This window comes from Onychomys torridus, chromosome X (genome assembly GCF_903995425.1).
Source record: "Onychomys torridus chromosome X, mOncTor1.1, whole genome shotgun sequence".
Taxonomy (NCBI): domain Eukaryota; kingdom Metazoa; phylum Chordata; class Mammalia; order Rodentia; family Cricetidae; genus Onychomys; species Onychomys torridus.
The window spans coordinates 22,976,208-23,001,297 of NC_050466.1; the positions used below are offsets into that span (position 1 = coordinate 22,976,208).

The window sequence follows — 25,090 nt, forward strand, 5'->3', positions numbered from 1 at the left end:
TTCAACTATCAGCAGATTTTTCAATAAAGTTTTATATACCGTAATATCCACACTGCATTACATACATTATTATTTTTCTGTAAATGTTCAAGTAGTTATAAGAACAATAGAAATTCTTCTAACATTTCTTCCAAAGTTCTTTTTTTTAACTCTTCCAGGTCTCATATACTAGTAGAGAAGAAGAATCAGTTAGATGCTGATCTTTTATTAGTATCTCTGTGTAACAGTTAAGCAACAAGGAAGGTATGATACAACTGTGAGAATTTCCATAGAAATTGACAGCTAGAGGCAAATGAGACCATAAGTAAGTTCTTAGAGCTCAGAAAATATCTGAAAACTGTGGCTACAAACTCCAATAATTAGAGCACTATTTAGTTTTATTTTTCCAATTTCAATAGTTCTTTTTAAAAATCTTGTTATAGTATAACATCTCTCCCTTCCCTTTCTACCCTCCAAGCCCTCCCACATACCCTTCCAACTCTCCTTCAGAGTCAGAGCCTCTTTTTTCATTAATTGCTATTGCATGCATGTATGCATATGTATAGACATATGAGTGTGTGTGTGTGTGTCTGTGTGTGTGTGTGTGTGTGTGTGTATTCCTGGGGGGTGCACACATATGTGAGTGTGTGTGCATTTGTGTGCATGTGTGTAGAGGCCCAGAGTTGATTGATATCTTGTATCATTCTCCATCAATCTCCACTTCATTTATTGAGGTAGGTTCCCCCACTGAACCTAAAGCTCACTCTCAAGGGACTATGACACCTTACCCCAGGAATATAGTCTGAATAGATTCAGTCACTTATCAGCTTTTTGACAAGGGGCAAATTACCTACCTCCCTGTATTTCTATTTTCTCAAAATAAAGCAAATAAAAACTATAGATAAAATAATATGTACAAATCATTTGGAAAGGTACCTGATACATAGTGTTGGTACTCCACTTTGATGCCAAAACAAAGCACTTTCACACAAATGGTCTCATTTGAACTTCACAATAGGATGCCAGCAGGAAAGATGTCTTTATTTCAGATTTATAGATGATAGATTGAGGCTTGGAGACTTCTAGATGACTTGTCAAAATTTGACTTCCACGTACATTCAGTTGAGGCAGGTCCAAGCCCCTCCCCTAGCATCAAGGCTGTGCAAGGTGTCCCACCATAAGTAATGGGCTCCAAAAAGCCAGCTCATGCACCAGGGATAGATCCTGATCCCATTGCCAGGGGCCCCCTCAAACAAACCAAGCTATGAAGCAGAGAATTACCAGGCTTTGCTGACTCCCTTACCCTTTTGGAGGAGGGGATGGAGGGGCTAAGGCTTGGGGGAAGTGGGAGGAGGGATGAGAGGGGGATCTGTGGTTGGTATGTAAAATGAATTTAGTTGCTGGGCAGTGGTGGCACATGCCTTTAATCCCAGCACTTGGGAGGCAGAGCCAGGCGGATCTCTGTGAGTTCAAGGCCAGCCTGGTCTACAAAGCAAGATCCAGGAAAGGCACAAAGCTACACAGAGAAACTCTGTCTCAAAAAAACAAAAATAAATGAATTTAAAAAATTCTTAGGGTTGGGGATTTAGCTCAGTGGTAGAGTGCTTGCCTAGCAAGCACAAGGCCCTGGGTTCGATCCTCAGCTCAAAAACAAAAATCTTAAATTAAAAAAATGAAATGTAAAAAAATGACTTCCAGTTCAGTATCAGTATGAGACAGAAGTGTGAAACATGGGTCTTCTGACTCCTGGTCTAGTGCTCTTGTGTTAAACTGCACCATCTCCTTTAATTTCTAAGTTACTCATTAAATAACTTATCAAACTCAAATGTGGCCCACTCATCAGGTTCTATCTTAAGATGATGGCAAAGCAATTAGAGATGATGCAAAGAAAAGTGGCAAGAAAATGATTAGACAACAGGGCCTTTGAGAAAAGCCTCTATGAGTTGGGGTTGTTTATCTTGGTGAAAGAGAGCCAAGAACAGTTTAATCACCATGCTCAAGTAAAAAGAGTTACCATAAAGAGGGCACTGACCAACTGTTCTGCATGCCTAAGGACAGTACTACAGCAAATGAGCTTAACTGGACTAGAGAGACAATCAGCACTAGGAAGGGCTCATTATAAAGGAAAGGCAAGTGGAAGAAAGGAAAATCTCCCCAGTTCAGACTGAGTGAGGGCAAGACTATGTTGAATTAGTGAAAAGTTAAGATTAACAAAGTTTTTAAGATTGTTATTCTAAGTGCATACAAATTTCAAGTTCATACTGTGTGCTAGCAAATAAAGATCCCTATAGAAGACTTAATGAATAGGGGGGAAAGCATCATTACTGGGTATCTGTGTTTCCTATCAGGTACAAAACTCCATAGACACTCCTTTTATAAAGTGGCATCACATTTGTATGTGACATATCCATAACCACCTGTATAGTTTAATTCATTTCTAGACTGTTGATAATAATGAATAAAACATAAATGCTGTATGTATTTGTTATGTTATTCAGGGGATAATGACAAGCAAAGGGTCTATATGTATTTAGTAAAGATGTGGGTTTTTAAAGGTATTTTTGATCCCATGTTGGGTGAAGTCATAGATATAGAAGCACAATTTATAGAGGGTTGATTGCAATTCTTAACTTGTCTGTGTACCATATATCCAGAAAGTTATTCCCCTTAAGGACATTTAAATGTTCACCACTTGTTCCTTTATCATATTTTTTCTTTTTCTAAACATTATTATTAGTAGATCCTCTGCCTGAATGGACTAAATTAAACCCAAACCAATATGTTTCATTGTTCTACCCAGCAAAATGATAGAATGTGTGAATTTTTTCCTGGTGCTTTCTTATGCCAAGGCATTTCTTCATGAGTTATATAAAAGAGCCTGTTAAGAAAACAATACGGAAGCAGGCCAACCCATAGCCCTTATTCCCAATGCTCCTGGCAGAACATTAAGTTGACTTACTACCACATAAGACAATCTGAGTTAGTTTCTAAGAATAGTTTTTGTGTGTGGTACAGTTTGACTAAACATAAGCTTGGGAAGCAAAGACACATTAGTTCAAATCCTAGCTCTCTCACCATTCTATCTTGTGACACCAAGGAAAATATCTGTTTGTTTAAGATTTAATTTCACAATTTAAAAAACTGTCTCACTATCATCCTTCAATGGCTATTGAGGATCACATCAGGCAATGTGTAAAAAGCCCAAAACACAGTGTTCAGTCCTAGTAGTTACTCAATATCTGGTAACTGCAGCTATATGCTCGTGATGAGTTTCTTTGCTTAGGAAAATAAGCCACTTAAGGATTATTGCTCAGGATTGGGGATTTAGCTCAGTGGTAGAGTGCTTGCCTAGCAAGTGCAAGGCCATGGGTTCAATCCTCAGCTTAAAAAAAAAAAAAAAAAAAAAAGATTATTGCTCAAAAATGGTGTCCTTGTGGATTTTCCAGGCCATCAGTTCCAACTGGTGTCATATTGCATTTGGATCTCACTGAATTCATTATGTTCAAACATCTCTGCTTTTATCTTCAGTGAAACTTTAGGTAATGCACGTTGATCAATCAACTCAAACACTATTTGAAGATTAACTAGATTTTCAGCATCACTTAAAATAATTAAAGGAATTAAAAATCTTATGTCACATATGATAATTGGGCATTCTTAATAACAAAAAGTATTAAGTGCTTACAGCATTCCAGATACCATTAATGCAATATGAATATATATAAAGGTAAAATATATACATATACATATACATATATATGTGTAAAAACATGTATAACCCTGTAAGGTATATTGAAATATTATCTTCATTTTAAAAGATAAAGAAAAGGAGACCTAGAAGTCATACAACTAATAATTGTATGACTAGTGAGGCTAGAATTTGAACCCAGGGAATCTGGCTGCAAACACAATTAATCACTGCACTAATTGGCCCTCATCTGACTGGATTTTTCAGTTGGGGTTTATTCAACCAAAAGTTATAAGATAAGCATCCTGATGAGGCCTGAAGTGGCTTTGTTTACACAACAGGCATTTCACAGTTATTTTCTCCACTTGATGAGGAGTCATATCCCATTAACACAGAGAATTGAAAATACACCCTCAAATCGACGCTTTCCCAAAGTGCTCATTTGTAACAAACAGGTTCATTTCCTTACAGTATCCAAATAATCCAGCTTTGGAATGAGACCCCCAAAGGCGTATATTGTGAGAAGGACTTGCCCAGAGTGATCTGTATATAAAACTAGCGTAGCTAAAGAATAGGCAAAAAACTGTGGCCTTCATTGTCTTGCCAATGTCTTCTGGCAATATGTGGCCAGCAATGCCTCACCCCACCCAACCCCCACCTTAAAACCTAGAAAGCCAAGCATGAAATTGAAGTGTAAATATTTATTGGAGAATTATTTCAGGTGGGTGCTTAGACTTGAGCAGCAGGACTGGAAGAATCATAGATCTCCCTCCTCCCACCATCACCACTAAAGAGAGGAACTACTTCCTTAAGTGTCAAGCTTTAGAGGATAGCTGGCACCACAAACTGAAACCCAAAAGTCTTTTCTTTCCCTGTGGCCTTGAGTGTTTGACAAATTAGTGGCATGCTGAGCATCAAGGGACAAGGCAGACACCAAAACCAAACTGCAAGTGCCAAATCCGCACACACAGGCCCAGGAAGTTTCTGAGGAGGTCAGGCAGAATAGGAGAAATTTTCAATTTGTGCTGTAAAACAAGGGAACATACACCATGTTTCCAACTGGCTTTCCCAAACCAAAGTAGAGGACATTAGGATCTAAGTTTCTCCAAATAAGCTCATTCTCTATCTCCATGCTACTTATATCACAAAGCTTTGGAAGGCATAAAGAATGTTTTCGCATGGCCAAATCAGAAAAGAGAGTTTTAAGGGGAACTTAACCTCCTTCTTAGAGAATTTGAGAAACCATGCTTCTCAGATGTAGAGTAGGTTTAGCAACCACAAGGTCTGAACACAGGTCTTCCTTTAGACCCTGCCCTGCACTATCCTGCCCCCACTCCAGCAGATTCCTGAATATAACAGGTAGGAGAGTTTGTCTTGAGGAGAAACTTATTCCATCAGCCTATGGCTTTATTTATAGAAACAAGCTATAGAACTTGGCTGGCACACGGGCCAAGCCAAAGAGTACTTTGTTTTAGGAATTTTAGCTTTCATATATGTTTGTGGCCCTTCACTTGGATTCTGGCTATGGGCCCAGATAATGTTAAGAACAAGTGTGCTTCTCTTCATTCATAGCTTTCATTGCCTAAAAACATTAATGCCATTTTCAGAATATACAGTTTGTTTTGGAAATCAATTTTTCTCTTTCCCAGTTTTGTCCATCATAAATGTAGCACTGAAGTTGCCTGTAATGGTATTCTTCAGTGAGGCTAAGTTTAGGAAGGTGTTTTTTTTTTCAGTAGTGGACTCTCTTCCCCACTAATTTGACTACTATGAAAAATAAACTAGGCATCTGGTAGAACTGGAAGAGAGCAATACTCTCATTACTTCTTTGGAAAATAATGTCCTTCCATATTCTCACTGGAGTAGGTGAAAGGGGATCCCAGATAACTTTCCTGATGCCCTCATCTGTTTTGATTTAACCTCTAGGCATTCTCTTTTATGCTACTGAAAATTTGGAAAAGAAAATAGTGGTAGCTGCAGAGAACCATAACCTGTCAAAGTGCTGAGAATACGTGACTATATAGGGATATAGAGGCAGCTCAGCAGGTAAGAGCACTGGCTGCTCCTGCCGAGGACCAGCCTTTAGTTCCCACATTGAGTGGCTGTCATTCCAGGTGTACTGATAATTTCTCCCGACCTCCTCTAGCACCCACTTGCACATGGTGCACATATACACAAGCAGGTATGCACAAAAACACATAAATAATTAAGTGACTGTTGAATGCTCACCCATAAATGGGACAGGTCTCTTATATCATCACAGGTTCGAGGTCAATGGTGGAACAGAAAGGATGTAAGAGCTGGAGGAAGAAGTGGAGCCTTGTGGTATGCTGGTTCCCTGGTACAAGAGGCTATCGAACGATCAAACTCATAGCAGCTGTGATTGCCTGCAGGCAGTACACAAGCTTTTGTTCATTAACCTCTTGCTATGAGGGAAGAGGGGAACTCATGAGGCCCCACCTCTCTCTGAGTTTCTATAGGCAGTTAACGGTTACTGGGAGAGGAAGAGACTTTCTTCCGTGGTGTAGCCACTGGTAAAGTGTCCATGCTCTTGAAAGAAACCCTTCTTCCACGTTTCTTTTAGTAACCTTAACAAAATTAATTGGCCACACCAAAAGGTTTATTCCCTACTGCCAGTTAATATCTAAGTCATGTAATATGTTGAATAGTTAAAGTGAATAATATTAAGCAAGAACATGAAATCATCATGTCTTCAGGTTAAGAACTAGAGACCACTAGATATCATGATTAGTTAAGTAACAAAGGGGGTCCTTGAAAAGGATTAATGAGACATGCAAATTACAGAGAGAAACTTAAAATGGTTGGAAATGGGGAAAGAAATGATACAGCCCAAGGAGCACACACTAGGGGATGAAAGGAGGCCAAAAAGTATTTTTCTACACACTGATCTATATTTGAAAGTTTGTCCATAGGAGATTGGGAAAGAGGGAAACAGAAGTATTCTGTCTCTGGCCGCTTCTAGATTCAACAGTAAAAGAAAATATCCTCTTCTTATTTGTTTTCCTGTACCATTTCTTTCCTCGTTTCCATGTTTGACATTGTGGAAACACTTGAATAAATACTTTGAAGCAAAAATAAATGCACTTCCAAACTCTAGGACAGTGTTGCCAAAGCAAAACATACTGCTCGATTACCTGAAAATATCCATTGTAAACATGACTTCTCTCAATTTCAACCTAATGTCCTCTCTAGCCTTAAGTGAGTAGGACTCTGTACTTGAACTGAAACCCTTCGGTGTGTTAGGTGACTTAGACAATCACTGGCACTAAAAAATAAACTTGCTCCCTAACATGCACTAATGTTTATCCTGGGAGCTGGTAACAGACAGCAGTAGTCTACGTTGAGAGACTTTAGCTTGATTTTCTGGTCATACTTTCCCTGAACTGGCTTGGGTATATTTAGAAGCAAATCCCCTCTGGAAAAAGAAAAAGAAAAAACTCATTCAAGATCATTACTCTGGAACAGAAAGACTTGTTTGTTTCAGATGAGAGAAATTGTTGGCCTCAAAAAGGAAATGTTCCTAGTAGACCAACAGTTTCCTCTTCTCGTTTTTAAAAATCTGATAGCTCATTATTCACTTGATTATTTCCTAGGAGGCTTGGAGGGATATTTTAAAAATCAACAAAAATTCTAATTACTTTTCACTAACTAACTTCAGAGTTCCTTCTCAAGGACTAAGACTCTTTGAGATGAAGGAAGATATCCAGGAGTTTTATAAAGCAGAATATACAAGCTTGAGGCAGGAGACCTGGGTTTTAGCCTCAAACCATAAGACTTCAAAATGTACCTCATTTCCTAATCCTAAAGCAAATGTGTTAAATGTTCAAATAGACTTCCAGTTCCAAGAAACTATGATTCCCAGTGCTTTGAAAAACAGGATAGAGAATTAATTAATGAGATATTGATGGAGGGAATAGGGATTGTATATCTCAGTGGTAAAGTATGTGTAATGCTCTGAGTTTAACGACAGGAAGGAAAAGCAGTGGAGAGAAAGGGAGAAAAAAAGAAAGTTTAAAACAGAAAGGGGGAGGAAAAGAAAAGGAGAGAGAGAACAGATCCATTTTGTCTTACCTCATGCTAAATGTGGTAAGTGGAAAATAGTAAGTCTTCCTTCCTAAGGAAGTTTACAGTCTAACAAGCTGATAAGGAAACACAATAATTCTGGAAGGCAGACTATGACAACTATTGCAAATGTGTGAGTCAACTTCCTTGCTTGCTCATATTGCCAGCTAGTGACCGCCGTCAAATGGTTTTTGCTGAGTGAGGTTCTGTAAAGGCTGAACATCAGGGAGCTTTTCTGAGACATGGAAAAACAAATGATAAGGCAAATGAGATAACATACCCTTAAGGCCACACCATCACTAGGAAGTTCATCATTTACCTCTATCCTTAGAGCACAGAACAACGCATGTCCCTGTTAATAAGAGTTTATGTTTGATCAAAGCTAGTACCACATATGTGTGGATATAAATATCATATCAGCCCTTCCAGAAAATGCCTAGGGAAAATTCCTATTAATTAAAGGCTTCTGGTAGTTGAATTCTGATTAACTGAGATTTGTTTGTTCATTACAAACCTATCCTAAGTCCCTGGCTATCTCCACATCAACTACTCTCCTCCTGCTTGCATGCCCTTTGCATATAGAAACATCTAGGGGAAAACAGAAAAAAAAATGCATATTGAACCAAGACATACTCACCCCTCCCACATAACATCAGAATTTTAGGACTAAGTCTGGTATTTTATTCCCAGATCTTAAACATAGGAACCAATACAAATACAACAATAAAAGTGATGTAACCATCATTTTTGTTTTTGTTGTTGTTGTTGTTGTTAACCCTGTTACAAATCAAATGGGAATTCAAAATAGTTATATTTAAAACAAAAATAGAAGAAAGCCTTAACCAAGTATAGCCATGCTATCCTGCTATAGGAAGTGCGTGTATTTTCTGTTGACACAGAAAGAAAGCCCCCAACACGCCTGAGTTTGTGTGGCTTTAACTGTGAACACCTTAGTTTATGCTTTGCAGACACTGAGAGTCTGACAGTCAGTCCTGCGGGTTTCAATTACTGGCTTGGAAACACTAAGTATTTTTTAAATCACCATTGGGCTTTATTAGGAAATTTTCTCAGATTAAGAGCAATGAAGATGTAGTAATTAGAAAGTTTGTCATGCAGCTGCATGATTAGAGGAGCTCTTTCCTAGATTCTAACAGATGTTACAACAAACCATTTGAAGAATGCTGTGAGAACCACAGTTCATGAGAGCAACACAAAGCTAGCTATTGTTCAAACCCACGTTGCCATAGGACCCTTATATTTAAAATAATTTAGACCTCTAAATTCCCCTACAGAGAGGCACCAAGAAAATGCAAAATAAGAACAGTAACAAAAAAATAAAATAAAATGTGGAGATTTGACTTCCTCACCATGCTAACAGTGAGAGGCAAATGCAAATGATTGAACCATGCAAATATCTGGACTTTCATGCTACTGAACGTGGAAACAGCCCTAAACAAGCATAGCATTATCATAAAACACTCATTTGACCTTTCCAGTTCAATGAATCTTCTCCTTGTTTGGACACCTTTGTCTCAGGCCAGATATGGCAGGGTCAAACTGTCTTTGCCCAAAGGTTGTAACAAATTGACAACTGAAAAGGAACCATGCAATGGTCTAGACAGGACAAAGCATTAAGTAGATTGGTAACACCTAGTGTCATATCACTAGTAGCAGAGCTAAAATAGAAGGTGGTATCCAAACACTACTATTCTATTATCAACCTTTTTTTCCTTTCTTTTTTTCTGAGACAGAGACTCACTACGTACCTCTGGCTAGCCTGGAACTAGCCATGTAGACCAGGCTTGCCTCAAACTCACAGAGATCGGCCTGCCTCTGCTTCCCGAGTACACCACCATGCCCAACCAACTTATTTTTAATAAACATATATAGCTATCAAATAGCCTCCCAACTGAGCAAATATTACCCATTTCACTCTGAAAAATAGTAGCATCTGATTAAGTATCTTCTGAGGAACACAGCTCGAGGCCAAAGATTAAACCTCTACATAAGTTCTTTTTCAAACTCATGTCTGCCCTTGCACAGCCCCCTCATCTTTTTATCACTTTAGTGATGTCAGCCATGAAATATAAAAAGAAAAAAATCCTTCCCTGTCCTACCAGCATGACTTGAGGATGAATCAGGCAGTTTCTCTAAGGCGTTCTAAGATGCCTATTGAGGACAAGTCTACAAATATAAGGCATTATAATTAGAATCACGTACCTCATTTCATGAGGAGGAGTGAATGAATGAAGGGAGGAACTTGTGATCGTGTAGCCTGAGAACTCAGAAAGGATAAAGTGCCTATAACCTGAAGGAGTCTGACCTGGCTGAGAAGAGAAGAGTTCAGTGACACACCTGTGACAACCACAAGGACATTCTCAGAACGTAGGGAGTCTTCCTGTTTGTCTTTGCAGCATGATACTACATTCCCATAGTCATCATTGAGGTTTAGATTTGAGAGTGGCACCAAAACAGTGACAATTACTTGATTTTTTTATTTGATTGTGGTTCAGTAGGCAAAATACATCTTGCCTAACACAGTAAGGTGAACTGGTTATACAAAGTACTGTTCAAACTAAAGTGCATGAACTGAAATTGTTTTCATGTCTTTAGTTGAATCTCTTGTAGCAGCCTTAGCTGTAGCTGTATTTAAATTATTGTTAAGAACTAAGAAAGGCCAAGCATCGTGATAGTTGCCTTTCATCCTAGCACTCAGGAGGCAGAGTCACTTGTAACTCTCAGTCCCTGGCCAGCATGCTCTACGTAGCAAGCTCCAAGCTAGACAGGGCTACATAGTGAGACCCTGTCTTTAGAAAAGTGGAGCAAGAAATGAGTCCCCTGACAAAATTCACTATTGGTAGAAGACATGCCTGCCAAGTTTAAGACTATGAACACCAGGAAAAGTGAATAAGCGATTTCCACACTGTACACTGTACTACCCCTTTGAAGGTAAATAAGAGAAAAGAATCACAATACAATGTGACCTCAGTACTACAATGTCTTGGATTAAGAGATGAAAATCAGACACATTGAAAGAATGTCTAGACAGCCAAAGAGGATACTTATAGAAAGCTTCTCAATGGCCACTCCTAAGTGCCTTGCCTTCAACTGATGTCATTTCAACAGTTCTGAGAGTCCTTTGCACATCTCTTGACATCTTTCAAACTACTGCTTGTGCTTAATTCGATAACCTCCTATTCAATAATCAATAAATCGCTCCTTCTCCCTCTTCCTTGGCCAATGGAAAATCAATTTTTACTTGATGGGCTGCTTTGACTCAGTTTTCTCAAACGTGCAAAGGAAACACATCCTTTTTTTCACACACATTAACTTAATTTCTGTCTCACCCACTCAAGCACAATGCAATCTTTAAAACACTGACCTAAACCCCTGCACCATTTGGTATCCATAGCAACCCCCACCAAGCTGCTTAAGGAGAGCTTCAAGCAGTGGCAGGAAAGTGCACGTCCTAGCAGAGCCATTAGCTCTTCTGGATTAGTCTCATCAATAAGGGGTGGCAACAGGCCCATACCTGAATCCTCAGGCATTTCTGTCTTCAGATAGGAGAAGTGTTGTTCACATCTTTTTCCCAAGGAGTGAGAGTTGGGTTCAGCTGTTTTTTTATTCTCCACCTGTTGAAAATAAAGCACTAAGTGTCCATGTTGGAAGGAAAGAGAGTTTTTCTTGAAAACAGTTCTCAGTAATACATTTCCCCAGTGACTCTACCAACTGCAGCCTCTACCAGAAAACCCTGCTAACTGACTATAGCCAGGGATCAATCTGTCTGTCTCTGTCTCTCTGTGTATGTGTGTGTGTGTGTGTGTGTGTGTGTCTGTCTGTCTATCTGTCTGTCTGTCTGTCTGTCTGTCTTCACACATGGAGGACAGAGGTTGGCATCAGATGTCTTCCTCAATTGCTTCCCCATCTTGTTTTTAAGGCAGGGTCTCTCACTGAACCTGCAGCATACTGATTAAGCTAGACTGACTAGCCAACAAGTTCCATCCAACAATCTTCTTCTCTCTGTCTCTTCAGCACAGTGATTACAGGCACATCCTACTGCACCTCGGTTTTATGTGGGTACCAAGAATGGAGATCATTTATTTAGCTAGCTAAGCTAACTGGCTAACAAGCCCTAGAAATCCTATATAAGTTCTGTGGATCTGGACTCAGGTTCTCATGTTTCTACCACAAGCACTGAACCATCAGCCCTAGAGCCAGTGATTTTGAAATCCTGTGAAGATAATTTACATGAAATCCTACCTAGTTTCTTTTAAAGTTGTTGCCATAATATGAGCTATAACTCAGTCTCTTGACTTTCTTAGCCTTTAACAAGTCAACCATGCTCCAGTGGAAGGTCACACATCATAGAATATTCAGGCAGCACAAATTTTGACCTTAATGGGAGGGGGTTAAGACACAATGTTGGATGGGAAGATAATGGGATAGGAGAAAATCTGTGAGGAATCTAGGGAGAGAAGGTGAATATGATAAAAATTCATTGTGCAAAACTCTCAAAGAACTAATGAAAAAAGGGAATACTCACGCAACAGTCTTATGGCAGCAAATTATAAACTGCAACATTAACAATGGTCCTGTTACTAGAGTATTTATGAACCAATAGAAAATGTTATAATTTCTCTTAATATAGAAAAAGCCATCTGACTTGCAAATTTTCTTCACGAGTTCCATAATATTTGCTCTGCTCACAGCATTATTGAAAAGTTGTCACATGGTGATAAATTTCCCTTTACTGTACTCTAGAAGATAGGTTTGGTTCATGGAAATGATTCTGTCTGCAATTTCATTATAAGACAGTTCAACATTATCTGACATAGATACTTTGCATACAGAGAATCATCTCAGACTCAGTAGTTTATGGTAAGGACCCATCACTTAAGTAGACTCTTTTCCTAGACTCTCCACAATAGGAATACTACGTGGAGTTGGAGGAACAAATACATAGGTTATCTTCTTATTTGCACCAATATAAGGAACGAGGATATTCTCAATCCTTCCCAGTGGATCTGCTGAAACTTAAGGAGATGGTTTCAGCAAGTCATAATGCTATTCGACCTTTTACCATAACCTTTAGATCCTCTAGAAACAAAATTTTTCTACCAGCCAATAGTGTAACATGGTTTCAAGATACTGCTTAAGTATTCAACTACCTTTTCATTTTAATTTAGGTGTTAAGAGAGGGACTAGCATGCATAATTGTATCACAACTAGAAAATAAAAGAACAAGAATTTAAGAGTATGTTGTTGTAGATACCAGATTATGCCAATACAAGGACCAAATGGCCAAGAATACCTGAGTTCTCTTGATTAAGCCATCTGTCTTCTCCATTCCATTCTAGCCACTTCCTACCCAAATACAGGGAACTGGTGCTAAGGTTAAGGATAGGCTATACACATAAAAGCATATCACACTAGAAAAATAACATGTCAAGAGAGTCCCAGGACCATGCTTCTCCCCCATTTGTGTATCCTTTTCATTCTTGTCAACCACAAATGTTCATTGAATGTCTACCTGTAGAGCACTACATTGAAAAACACTCACAGTATGAAGTAGGAATCTGGGGTTCTCCCTTCAAGGAATGATAGGCAAAGTAGGATGGTGGAACACATGTCTGTATGGAGTAAACAGTCAGTAGACTGGAAAAGATGAGAGTTTGAGACCATATAGAAATCCATCAAATACAAAAATAAGTGATCATCAGACAACTGAAACAGGAGCTGGTATTCATGAAGACAGGGTTTTGTGCTTTGCTCATGCTGTATCCCCAGCCTGACAAATACTGTAAACATTTGGGGTCTGTGGGTTGGTTGACTGGTTGCTTATTTGTTGGTTGCTTGGTTGCTTGGCTGCTTGGCTGCTTGGTTGCTTAGTTGCTTAGATTTTTTGAGATAGAGTCTCTCTATGTAACCCTGGCTGTTCTGGAATTAGCTATATAGACCAGGCTGGCCTCAAACTCATAAAGTTCCATCCACCTCTGCCTCCCAAATGCTAGAATTAAGTGCATGTACCACTATGCTCAGTAGTAAACATTTGTTGAATTAAATAATTCATATCCTGACTTTTTGTTCTGAGGATGAGGGGAGCATCAATTCTCATTTGGAGATAATCCCCAAGCCTATAAGCATTGCATACACAACATGGCCTTTAGTTTTGGTATACAACGGGAGCCTTTTAGACATGTAGAAATGACCACTGTGCTTATGACTTAAACCTTTCTAAATTCCCACCAAACCCATGTATGGGTATTTCCTAGTGGTGGGGATTAACATTGGATGCAGCTCACAGCTCTTAGAAATACATTTCAAAGAAACACAACTCCTACTATTTGTTATGCTCATCTAACAAGGCCGAATTTGGATAATGATTTAAAAATAAGATCCTTTAGTATATTTTAGTTAAGACTGAAGGATAAATAGTTATGATTTCTGTCAGTAGGCATAGGTTGTAAATCTCTGTTTTAGATGTTCATACTCTGCTAAGGGAGGGTCAGCTCATACATACATGCTGAAAAACTAAGATATGGAGAGAAAAGAATTTCCAAATAGCCATTTTGTACATCCCTAAGTGGTTGAATTACTGTTCTTCCAAAACTTTCCACTACAGTATAATTTCCACTTATTTCATTTTGAGCATTCTACAAATTCTGTCTAATGACTTTTGGCTTCCAAGACTTTGGGAGACAGAGGCAATTAGACAAAATTGGACTTGTTTAGGATAATATGGCCATAGACGTAATATATGCAACAAGAACTAGCAGGACAGTAAGGGGAGACCAAAACATTCATTTAAAAAAAAGGAATTGAGAACAAGGCATTCGACTGTAACTCCAACTTCCTTTTCCATCTCAGGTACCATAGTGCTGTGCCAGCGTGCAGCACCAAGGAAAGTATATTTTAAATATATATTAAAATTAGTATTTGATATATTTAATGTATATTATACTAGTAATTAATATTTTACAATATATTAAATGAATTGGATCCGATTTCACAATGTTAGGGAAAAAGCCTAAACACATGTGTGCTCTGCTCTAACTTCTTCCAAAAACTTCAAAATCCTTTTGAGCCCTAAGGATGTACCTCCTAGGCATTAGAAAAGCCCAGCTCACCACACTGAATGGTGCTGAACATATTGTCCACTCTGTTCCAGCCACCATCTTCCAGGTGTAGTTCAGAAAGTACCTTCTTCTTGTGGCAGAGTCTAGGAAATTTTTTTCAAAGCACTCATCTAGGGTAACCTTATACCCCCAAACCAAAAAAAAATTTTTGATTAGGAAGCTTTCCTGTAATGCAAGAATAAACACTGTCTTCTAGAGTTTTCCATGTTTTTAGAACATGTCACAAGATTTCATTTTGTCCCTCTGAAGTAGGTAAGACTCATAGTGACTTTATTTTTTTCCATTACAAGAAACAGGCACACAGAGGTTGAATAACTTGCCTAAGATCACACATTTACGATTGTTGCCTTCTATTCCTTATTCCTGAAAAATTCAGTCTGTTTTATGTACCTCATCTAAAAGAATGTATTTGGAAAGGCAGCAACAGAACTCGTGTTGTACAACATTAACTGCCCTGCCAGAGTCACTCCCTTGCTTTCCAAAGGTATGGATAATAACCCTTACTGTGCGCTTAGCCATTTCTCTCCCCACCCCTTCCTCTGTTTCCTAAAAGAACAATTAAGATCCATCTGGGACTAATTATGATGATTCTTGAATTTGAACTTGCAGCCATTACCCAGTTGAGGTCACTTATTTTAAATTAACTTGCCTGGTCAGAACACAGGTTTGGTTATCTTCAGAACACAGTGCAGAGAGGCCCTGGCTCACTCAGACTTTTAATTAACTAGATAAATAACACACACTTTGACAAGTTGCCTAAGATTTGATGGAGTCATTCATTTGCATTCAGACAAGGATCAAAATACATTGTCAGAGCTTCAGGGACTGAGTCCTTGAAACCTTCACACAGTCTCTTGTTCAAGGCTGTGTGCTTCTTCCCTTTGGTTCCCTCTAATTATTTTTCCCGTGCTTTTGTTCTGATTATCCAACATTCATCACAAGTGCAGCTTGTGATTCAACAATGACAATTCATGTCATACGCTGATAGGGAATCAAAAATTAGAGTCATGATCATATGAGCCAAGCATGGAGTTTCAAGAACTAATTAGGGAAACTAAAAGGAGATTCCCAGGATGCCCAGCAACAAAGAAGACTTTCTAAAGAGATGGGCCTCAACTGATCCCCACTTAGGTAATCATACATAATAACAGTAGGTAGTCTTTGTTACATAGAATGCATGATGGGAGCTGATCATCCTGCAATAATAACAATAGTAATGACAATTCTTATCAACAGTTAGTAGTAGTAGTAGTATGATTGCTAACGGTGACTAGGCTGTTGAGTCAGTTAAACCTGATTTTGACCTAGTAGTAGTAGTAGTAGTATGATTGCTAACGGTGACTAGGCTGTTGAGTCAGTTAAACCTGATTTTGACCTCCATCTCCAACACTGTTTGCCTGTGAAGTTGCCAAACTTTTCTGAGCCTTATCTTAGCCTGAATAATACATTCACAATAGGGCCTACCTTAAAGGACTGTGGTGAAGATTCAGAGAAATAAACTCTCTGACTCAGTAAAGGGCTTGCTGCACAAGCCTGAGGATCTCAGTTCAGATCCCCCAAACCCATGTTTAAATAACAAAAGCTAGGGAGGTGGAGACAGAATGATCCCTGGGACTTACTGGCCAACCAGTTCAGCTGAATGAGTGAGTTCCAGGTTAACTGAGCTCACCATGTGACCTTGTCTCACAAGAATAAGGTGGAGATATAATTGAGGAAGATACCTAATGTTGACTCTAGCCTACACACACAAATACAAAAATGTGCACAGAGGGGAGGGGGAGAGAGGGAGAGAGAGAGAAGAGAGAGAAGAGAGAATCTTAAAAATATTTTAGTTGGTTCAGGTGGTACACTCCTTTAAGCCCTGTACTTGAGTGTCTGAAATAGGAGAATTGCTATAAGTTTAGGACCAGCCTATACTATATAGAGATTTTAGGCCAGCCTATACTGCATAGTGACATCCTACCTCAAATGAATAAATAGGTGATATATAGGTAGGTAGGTAGGTAGGTAGGTAGGTAGATAGATAGATAGATAGATAGATGAAAGACAAACATTTAAGAGACTGCTTTTCTCTATTAGTCACTTTTTGGTTTCTGGGATAAAATATTATGACCAAGACAATGTATAAAAAGAAGAGCTTATTTGTGTTCACAGTTTTAGCAAGATAAGAGTTCATTGTGGCAAGGAGGCATGCTAGTAATCAGCAGGCATAGCTGTAGCAGGATGCTGAGAGCTTCTATCCTTTACCATGTGGATGATACAAAGAAGGCACCGGTAATGTTATGAGGCTTTGATATACTTCCTCCATCAAGACCATATCTCCTAGTACTCCCCAAACACTGCCACTGTCTGGATACCAAGTGTTCAAATGCTGAAAACTATGGACTTTCTCATTCAAACTACTACACTTCTACACAAGTCTTGGAAAAACACTATCCCATAACAAAACTAGTCTTCAGTTATATCCCACCAAAAGGCCTTTGTTCAAGGCTTTTTCCCATCTGGGATTTTTTTCCCTTCTCCCTGAGGAAGGTGTAAATAGAAGGCACATTACTTTGTGGTTGATTTACCACCCGTTTCTCATCATTTTAAACCTACATCTTCAACACTCAGCTTCCAATTGCAAACCTCAGCTCCTTCCCACTTGTTCCCAGTGCTATTCTAATAAATGGCATCAGGATCCCTCTGTCCCCAAGCACTAATGTATCTCCATTCTTCTCACTCAATAGATGCAGGGTGTTTTGTTTTGTTTTCTTTTCTTTTCTTTTCTTGTTTATTTGTTTGTTTGTTTTTCAAGACAGGGTTTCTCTGTGTAGTTTTGTGTCTTTCCTGAAACTCACTTGGTAGCCCAGACTGGCCTCAAACTCACAGAAATCCGCCTGGCTCTGCCTCCCAAGTGCTTGGATTAAAGGTGTGCACCACTGCCGCCCAGCTTTTTGTTTTGTTTGGTTGTTTGTTGTTTGTTTGGAGTTGAGGGACATAAAATCAAGCAAGGCTTTATTCAGGAGGCTGCCTGTGAACTGTGTCTTGAGAAATGGATATGATTTCTTCAGGGAAAGATGAAGGCAATATGGAGAATGAAAAGAGCATAACCAATATAGGACAAACACTTAGAGTCTGTCTTAAAAGCTAAAGATACATTCTTTCACAATTTCTTACCTTGGTTCTATGAAGTAGCTATTAGCAATAGATGCCTTGTCCATGGAGGAGACTCAAACCTAGAAAGCATAAGTTAATTGCTCAAAGTTACAATGAAAAGTAGGGTCTCTAACTCAGCAATCTATCCTTCCTTGGTGACTACACTACTTTATTCTTTCCCATGATTATATAACCTTTATTTCCTGTGTTACAGGTGGAAAACTAAGGCTGGGATGTACTGTAACTTGCCTGGGATCATAAAACTAATAAGTGATAAATCCCATTTAATTTACTATCTGCCATTTACACAGCCCTTCCAACTGAGATTCTCCCACCATCATTCAACCACAACTTTTCATATAAGACCTGGCTACCTCACACCAAATGCTTATATTATAGTTGCCTCAAATATAAATCTCTCCTGTAAGAACCTGAAGAGGGGGAGAAAAGATTGTAAAAGCCATCCTTGAAATGACAGGGAAGATCCACCCATGAAATCTCAACAGTTTGGCCACCTAAACAAGACCTGAACAATTCCAACACCATTAGACATACTTATGTGAAAGGGGAAAAAATTTCACAAGGCCGCAGCCCTATATGAAAAGCTGCAGGCAGTTAGTGGTGCACGCCTTTAATCCCAGCACTTGGGAGGCACAGCCGGGTGGATCTCTGTGAGTTCGAGGCCAGCCTGGGCTACAGAGTGAGTTCCAGGAAAGGCACAAAACTACACAGAGAAACCCTGTCTCGAAAAACCAAAAAAAAAAAAAAAAAATTAAAGAAAAGCTGCAGGCATTTAGTGACTGATACGAAGGGGAGAATTAGTCTTCCATAGCTATGAGCCCCTAATTGGTTATTCTATACAAAGTGGCCATATGAAAAAATATATATCCAAGCAGCATTAATGGACTCAGCAGGTCCAACTTATATAGCATAACAAAAATAATTAAATAGAGGCCATGTATTTGAGAGGGAATAAGGAAGGGTGGGGTAGGAGGTATGTTTGAAGGAGGAAAGGGAAAGGGGAAAAGAAATAATTAATTTTGAAAGCTGCAGAAACATATATTTATAAGGAGGTACATGCCTATAAGCCTAGAAGTAGGGAGGCTGAGGTAAGATCATGAGTTTGAGGCTATCCTAGACTATAGATACCTTGTTTAAAAGTAAATAAATAAATAAATTTCTAATAAAAAAACCTCTCCTTAGCATTGAAGAACTATAACCAGCAGGCTCTCCTGAAATAAAGAGAAACAGCCTTCTACAACATATCTCTCTTCATTTTCAAAACTGCATTCCATTTAAGTTACCTGTCTGTCAGGTTCCCACTTATAAAAGCCAAGGGAAACCTTTTGTAGATTTCTTGTTGGAGACAGAGCACTTTCTGTCTATAGTGGTTGAGTTAATCATTCTCTCCTTTGTTCACATTTCTGTTGTAGCTCTTCTCCCACGGGGTTCTAATCATCTGTTAACTTGGCTGTCTCTCCCATTCAAGTGTGACATCCTCCAGACTAGGGCCCATATTTGTGTGACCTGTTATCTCCCCATGGTCTAGCCCCACAATTGGCACAGACTGAGCACTCAACAAACATGTATTAAAGGAAGAGAAAATTAAAAGGTGGTTGATAGAGGCAGCTTCCCATATATTAGGGACTTTAGTCCACATTTCTTCTGATTCCAGAAACTGAGCTATCGTCAAACAACAGAAGTGTTGGTGTGTAGTACCAACTGATTTCTGGGTTAATAATTCCGGCATTGCTGATTTTAAGCTACCCATGGTTTACTAACTGGCTCAGAAAATCTGCATATTTAACAAGTGGCATTCAGAAGCTTCCTGTGCTTGGCTGAACACCAGCAGTTCTTCTCAGGGTACTTGAACTGTTGGCATGCCAGTGTGATCATAAAGGTGGAGAAGCTGGCAAGGAAGGCAAGGGAACATTTCTGAGTTTGGAGAATTGTATGTTTTGCCCCCGCCCCCCTCCTCAGTCATTTGTCATCCATTTGCAAATTGAGATCCACTTAAATGACATGGCTCCCAGAAGAGGAAGGGAGCTGCCAACTAAGCAATTATCCTGAAAATCGCATTGGGTTTCTGAGAGATATTTCCTTTTATTTGAAAATAGAAGCACGGTCATTCACTTCAACTATCAAACATTTTTACTGATTAGAGTGTCAAATACTGAAAACACCACACAAATGGAAATTTATTCAAAGGGGAATAACTAAGAAGTTGGAAAAGAGGCCACTCTATTCTCTGTATCCATACCAGATGCTTTCTCTCCACTCCCTGTCTGGAAGCTTCATCAGTCTGAGCTACACCTGGGCCTCTAATACTGTGCTCTATATTCACACTTCAATTTTGCACACAATAATTAAACAGCAGGATTTGAATCTAGAACCACAAAACATCAAGGTTCATGTTTTTTTTTAATATATCACCTTTAATAATTATCAGGCAATATCTTATAGAATGCTGCTACATATTGCCATGATCCATTGCCAAACACTATACCTTATCTTGAAGTACCTAGTTTAAGGGACCTATTATAGTACCCTGTTCATATGGGAACTATACTATCCTTATTTCACCAGAGGATTGGTAGATATTCCATTTTTTAAAAAAAAAATTCAAATGGCACATTCCAATGCCTGCTACTCATTACCCATAGAATTTTCAGAAGGTTTTTGTCATAAACTCACAAATTAGAATATTTTGAGCATAAATGAGCATACAAAATACCTACAGAAAGCAAAGCTTTGAATGGACTTTTAGAATAAAGTTGTGCATACTTTTAAAAAGTCTCTGTGGAGGTAGCTATGATTGTTACCACACGTTTAAGGTCATCCTGGACTACACAATTAGTTCCTGGGCTAGCCAGGATTACATGGTGAGACATGTGTCAAAAAAGAAGAAAAACAACATTAATTAACTAAATGTATTTTAAAGTGTGTATGTGTGCGTGTGTGTGTGTGTGTGTGTGTGTGTGTGTGTGTGTGTGTATGCATTTGTGCGTGTGTACCATGGAAAAATGTGTAAATCAGAGGACTACTTGCAGGAATCAGTTTTCTCCTTCCAACCTGTAGGGTCCAGGAATCAAACTGAGGTCATCAGGCTTATTTTCCCTATCTGCTGAGCCACCTTGATGACCCTCTCTTGTCACTTCTTATTAAATCTTTCTCATATTGCAGTAAGCTATGATAAATGGACTATGAAAGTCTGGGAAGCACAGAGCTGTCCCCAAAGGATGATCTTTGGTAAAAATTCTTACCCTCTAAACCTCACGTTCCAGAATTTTCTTTCTTGCCTTCTTTGATTCCTTTCTCTCCACACAAGCTTCCCTACAGATAGCATAAGCATTGACAAGATTACTTTTTTGTATGAACATTTGTCTTCCTGAGGAAAAGCTTCAGTCTCTCTCTGTGTCTGCAACATTCATACCCCCCACTGCCATTGGACTGACTTTGGTATAGGTCATTGTTTTTCTCTCCCACACTAATCTAGCACACTCATTCAAGATGACTGCAATATAAAGCTCTGCAATTCTGACATAAGAGAGCAAGTGTGTTCACATTAAGCTTACTAGGAAATAACACTAATGGAAGTTGCTTCTGATATGTTTACTAAGATTCAAACACTGAAGAAGATGAACAGCTATGATCATATTGGAAAGCCCTTCTGGAAGGTGTGGCATGTTCACCGGCTGGGTTCTGCAACATACTACTCATTCAGCTTCCCCACACTGCTGAAATTATATCTAGTTCCATAAGAAAACCATGTCTTTTTTTTCAACTAAGAGAAAAAAGGAAGGCAGATGTGACCTGAAAAATATCTTTTTGTTGAACACAGAGAATGTGATCTAATAGTTTTTTTCTTGCAGACAGAATGTCCATACAGTAAAGGAAAACTGCCTGGTGAATTAAACCAGAAATCCTCCCCACAAACACAACCTTTTCTCCCAGACCCCCCTGCCCAAGCTTTTATATGATACTTAAATCAAAGAAAAACAAATTAAGGTGAACACCAAGGCATGTTCTGTATTATAAGCAAGATCAATCTTTCTCCATAGATCCTTTTCTGGCACTGATGTAGAAAATCCAAACATGAAGCTACTTAGGTCTGCAAATAACCTAATCTGCATACCAGATGGATCTAAGGGGGGAAAAACATACACACTTCTTCACACACATATTTTTTTTTTCTAAAATGTGAGCATAGAAAAACAGATGCTTTTGCCTCCCAGAGGATATGTGGGCCTCTCTCAAGTAGTCTTGTGGAGCAATTTCATTTCAAATTTCTAAAATTATGAAAATGTCTAGATTAAACATAAAATTGGGAAAGGAAGGGTCTCTTTGAGAAAAAAGACAACTGAATGTCTTATAAATTATTTTTAACTACTCAGAGATACTCAGTTTCATAGAAAACTGGATGGGGGCAGGTTAGGAAAGGAAAATCACCCCCAAATAAGTAAACTAGGATTCACTGATTCCCTTGACAGAAAGTTTGACACTGTCTGCATGGCCCAGTTTTTGTTAGTATGTATGAGACCTTTCTTCTGCAAATGAACCTCTGCTCCATGAATGAGAACTGTAGCTGGGGGGTTTCCCCCCTTTTGAGATGCTATCTAAGCAGATAAAAATAAATTTCCTTAAAACACTGAATGTTATCTACACTTCACATACTTCTCCCTTATTACATTTATCGTGTCTGCCATCACAGCAGGCCACCTATCATCCACAGCAAATCTTACCAAAGCAAAGTGACTACAGAACATGGATGTGGGAACTTGGTATTTCTCCTTAAATGTCACATCAGAGTGTAAAAACAGCTTTTTATCCTTGAAATTCTGAAACTAATTCAGAACGATAATTACTGTAAAAGCAAAGTTGAATCTTCTCTTGGTTACCAGAGTCATTGAATAAGTAAGTTACCATTTATGCCTCGTTCATCTGTAACAGATGGAAAGAATAAGGATTGATGATTAACAGAACATGAACATTCCTATTAACTATCCGGTTCTTTTGTACACCATGTTAGACTCAATACTCCCATCCCTCCTATTTTCACAAGTCTTTCCCATAAAACAAATTTCAAAGGAAAGGCCAAGAAAAATATATGGCACATTTCTCACGGGGGCCTCATTTAGCTCCCTTCAGTCGGATTATAAGTTCCACAGAAGATCTCGAGACAACTGAAGCTTATTCTCTTATGAACTGGGAGAACATTTCTGTTGGAAACCTTCTATAAAACATATTACATGTCCCCAGGATTTTCATCAGAAATGTCTGATCAAAGTAAACTATTGTCTGATGACTCAGGCACTTACAACAAACATCCATGATTATACTGTGCAGAAGCACAATGTTGTCTGTTTTTCTGTTTTAAGGCAGTCTGTCACTTCCTCTGGTACTAATGCACCTCTCCCTAATATCACTCCCTGCCTCCATACACACCCCTTCTAGCTTGCAGTATTTAATTTACTGGGAACAGGAAACCCAACAGTGGTAAGAACTGTATGTTAAATCAGAGTCAAGCAGGCACTGAAAGCATGATGAAGAATTAATTATGGGCTTCAGTGCAGCAGCTCTGTGACTCCTAACTGTTCCTATCTTTAGATAACTTTCCCATCTCCTCCAGCTTAAGGCTAACTCTAGAAAGGGTGATGGGGGAGAACCACCTTCCAATATGTCCATTTGTTCTGAGCACACCATCTGGGCATGGACCAAAGCAGTTATTATAACAGCTTCAAGTTTTCCTGAAGCTGAAAATGCATTGTCTTGATGAGCAAGCCCTTTCTACATGGAAGTAATGTGGCACATGTCATTATTCATGTCTCAAATACATTTGTAGATAGTCTCCAGTTTGATGGCAGCAACCCTGCTAGGAGAGCAAGAGACAAATTGTGGATAAGTTAATGGAGGCTCAGAAAGTTTGAGTCCACAGTCAAGCAGTGAGTGTCTGACCAAATGTAACCTCTAGTTTGTCATCCAGAGTTCTTCTAATACACTATCATTGTCTGTTGTTCCTTCTTCCCTTCCTTATGAGGAAAAGTACAATAACCTTGGCCTCCACTAAGACAGACTTCCTTATTTTTCTCTGAGTTTGTCACATGTCCTTAGGAATATTGCTCATTTTTCATGAAGAATTCAAAACCCTCTAGTTTTATTATGTTGATGGTTGTCAGTGAATTAAAAATTCAACAAATGTATGGTCCCAACTTGCCAGCAAAAGTTAACAAATTGTTGCCAGGAAGGATGTTTCTCACAAGCAGACACTGAAGAATACATCCCAGAAGACACCTAACAGCTTATTTTGTGTCGTGGCTGCATGAGAAATCACCTCTCAAGACATTCATTAACCTTTCTTTTCCTTCATAAATAATCAGTCAGAAATGTGGCTCATATTTTAAATTAATTGAAAACATCTCTCTTGTGCTCTCTCATTCTCTTCCTCTCTCTCTGTCTCTCTCTGTCTCTCTCTCTGTCTCTCTCTCTCTGTCTCTGTCTCTCTCTCTCTTTCACACACACACACACACACACACACACACACACACACACACACACACGCACACGGCGGGGGTGGGGGGGAAATGGCTCAAAAGGTATCATTCCATTTATATGGCCAACCTAACCCTGCACCCTCCATGGGACCTTCCATTTCTGCTTCATGCTTTAGATATCCTGTCTTCATCCTCTGCCAAATTAGAACGATTATCAGCATTTTGCATTAATAACATTATTGGAAATTGAAAACACAGTAAGTCAAAATGCAGATAATATCCTTAACCTACCTCAAATCCTAGCTTAGCTTAATCTACTTTAAACAAGCTCAGAGCATGTATATTAGCCTTTAGTCAGGTAAAATAATCTAACACAAAGCCCATTTTATAAGAAACTGCTGAATGGCTCATGTAATCTATTGAATTCTATACTGAAACTGGAAAACAGCTAGCATGGTTAAAGTACTGTTCCAGAGATAAGGATGGCGTTAAGTAGTAGAGGACTTTCCTACCATGCACACAGCCCTGGGTTCCATCACTATCAGTTCAGTGAAACAAGAAGTACTATCTCTCCT

The 25,090-nt window shown here is 38.9% G+C and overlaps 1 protein-coding gene across 5 annotated transcripts in view; it reads left to right on the plus strand.

The window, feature by feature from the left end:
- Gria3 (glutamate ionotropic receptor AMPA type subunit 3) overlaps positions 1-25,090 on the plus strand; it is a 277,058-nt gene that overhangs the window by 139,901 nt on the left and 112,067 nt on the right. The gene's annotated exons all lie outside the window — the stretch shown is intronic.